This window comes from Sebastes umbrosus, unplaced genomic scaffold (genome assembly GCF_015220745.1).
Source record: "Sebastes umbrosus isolate fSebUmb1 unplaced genomic scaffold, fSebUmb1.pri scaffold_216_arrow_ctg1, whole genome shotgun sequence".
NCBI lineage: Eukaryota > Metazoa > Chordata > Actinopteri > Perciformes > Sebastidae > Sebastes > Sebastes umbrosus.
In genome coordinates this window covers 25001-27743 of record NW_023618519.1, presented here as the reverse complement: position 1 = coordinate 27743, position 2743 = coordinate 25001, and the positions used below count along the sequence as shown (strand labels likewise).

The 2743-nt window shown below is 53.3% G+C and overlaps 1 protein-coding gene across 1 annotated transcript in view; it reads left to right on the top strand.

Moving 5' to 3' along the window:
• Positions 1-1684: 1684 nt before the first annotated feature.
• Positions 1685-2743, top strand: part of LOC119484430 — a 23212-nt gene continuing 22153 nt past the window's right edge. The window contains exon 1 of the mRNA XM_037763234.1: positions 1685-2743. This exon is cut by the window's right edge and continues 499 nt beyond it. The gene's annotated coding sequence lies outside the window, so the exon portion shown is untranslated.

Sequence of the window (2743 nt, the reverse complement as noted above, 5' to 3'; positions counted from 1 at the left end):
CATGATCCAGGGGGTTGAAGGGAGCATGTCTCATGGGGGGTTGAAGGGGACATGTCTCATGGGGGGTTGAAGGGGACATGTCTCATGGGGGGTTGAAGGGGACATGTCTCATGGGGGGTTGAAGGGAGCATGTCTCATGGGGGTTGAAGGGGACATGTCTCATGGGGGGTTGAAGGGGACATGTCTCATGGGGGGTTGAAGGGAACATGTCTCATGGGGGGTTGAAGGGGACATGTCTCATGGGGGGTTGAAGGGAGTATGTCTCATGGGGGGTTGAAGGGGACATGTCTCATGGGGGGTTGAAGGGAGTATGTCTCATGGGGGGTTGAAGGGGACATGTCTCATGGGGGGTTGAAGGGAGTATGTCTCATGGGGGGTTGAAGGGAACATGTCTCATGGGGGGTTGAAGGGAGTATGTCTCATGGGGGTTTGAAGGGGACATGTCTCATGGGGGGTTGAAGGGAACATGTCTCATGGGGGGTTGAAGGGGACATGTCTCATGGGGGGTTGAAGGGGACATGTCTCATGGGGGGTTGAAGGGAACATGTCTCATGGGGGGTTGAAGGGGACATGTCTCATGGGGGGTTGAAGGGAACATGTCTCATGGGGGGTTGAAGGGGACATGTCTCATGGGGGGTTGAAGGGGACATGTCTCATGGGGGGTTGAAGGGAACATGTCTCATGGGGGGTTGAAGGGAACATGTCTCATGGGGGGTTGAAGGGAGTATGTCTCATGGGGGGTTGAAGGGGACATGTCTCATGGGGGGTTGAAGGGAACATGTCTCATGGGGGGTTGAAGGGGACATGTCTCATGGGGGGTTGAAGGGAACATGTCTCATGGGGGGTTGAAGGGAGTATGTCTCATGGGGGGTTGAAGGGAGTATGTCTCATGGGGGGTTGAAGGGAGTATGTCTCATGGGGGGTTGAAGGGAGTATGTCTCATGGGGGGTTGAAGGGAACATGTCTCATAGGGGGTTGAAGGGAGTATGTCTCATGGGGGGTTGAAGGGGACATGTCTCATGGGGGGTTGAAGGGAACATGTCTCATGGGGGGTTGAAGGGGACATGTCTCATGGGGGGTTGAAGGGAACATGTCTCATGGGGGGTTGAAGGGAACATGTCTCATGGGGGGTTGAAGGGAACATGTCTAATGGGGGGTTGAAGGGAACATCTCTCATGGGGGGTTGAAGGGGACATGTCTCATGGGGGGTTGAAGGGGACATGTCTCATGGGGGGTTGAAGGGAACATGTCTCATGGGGGGTTGAAGGGAGCATGTCTCATGGGGGGTTGAAGGAGACATGTCTCATGGGGGGTTGAAGGGAGTATGTCTCATGGGGGGTTGAAGGGGACATGTCTCATGGGGGGTTGAAGGGAGTATGTCTCATGGGGGGTTGAAGGGGACATGTCTCATGGGGGGTTGAAGGGAGTATGTCTCATGGGGGGTTGAAGGGAGTATGTCTCATGGGGGGTTGAAGGGGACATGTCTCATGGGGGGTTGAAGGGAGCATGTCTCATGGGGGGTTGAAGGGGACATGTCTCATGGGGGGTTGAAGGGAGCATGTCTCATGGGGGGTTGAAGGGAGCATGTCTCATGGGGGGTTGAAGGGGACATGTCTCATGGGGGGTTGAAGGGAGCATGTCTCAGACTGATGTTTTTAAAGGTCTATGTTTCTAGTGTAAGAGTTCAAGGATGGACTGGCTTCCCTGTGGAAGACTCGACCACAATCGTCTCCAATCGCTTGAGTCCCCAGTTAGTTGGAGATGGAGCTTGTCCCCAACAGTGTCTTGGTACACTGCTCTTTTGAGGTGCTGCTCCAGTGCCTCCTTAGTTGGTGGGTTTGCTCCATTCCTCTTTCTTTCTTTGTCAACAACCTCAACACGAGCTCGATCGATGTCGAGTTGGCTGCTGTTGCGATCGTCGAGGAGAATTGTGAAGCCTCGTTGACGTCTTTGACAGAGCCATGAGCATTGAGTAGCATCCTTCTCTTCACTCTTGTTCTTGTTTTATCATCTCATCCATAAGAAACAGATCAGATTGTCCCTTGCATGCACGAAGAGGGAGATACAAGGATGCTACTCTGCGCACTGTGGACACGTTTTGTGGTCCTACCCATTGAGCATCAGCATCATTGCGAGGAAGATCAGGAGATGCTTGCAGGATCCAAAAGTGGCATCTGCCAGTATCCAGGTTCGAACAGGCAGGAAATGGAGCGTAGACAAAGCACTGGAGGTGGCTGAGGCACAGGGTGCTAGTGGTGTCTGTAGCAACAGGGTGTGCAGGTATAGGCCACATCCCAGCGACCAGGGTCAACAATGTCCAGGGCAAAGAGCGGCAACATCTCGTTCAGGAGGAGGTGTTGGCAGGCGTGGAGGAGGTACAAGCCAGCAGGATGGTAGGGATGGGACAGCAAGGATGGGTAAATAGATGGGAAAGTTTACTACAATGAATGATCACCTAGTCAAACATCTGGCAAGCAGACTTCCATATCAGGTTCTTAGTCCAAGCTGTCTACGATATCCTACCAAGTCCAGCAAACCTTCAGGTCTGGGACAAAAGTGAGACCTTTCTGCCCTCATTGTTCTGGATTAGGATCCTTGGAACATCTCTTTAGCAGCTACCCAAACCATGACCAAGTGCTTAATGCAGTCGATGAGAGTTTAGCCACGGCCCTCAACACCAGCGAGGGCCACCACCAGCCAAAGACCATCACACAGCCGGAGAGAAGCCCAACCTACAACCAAG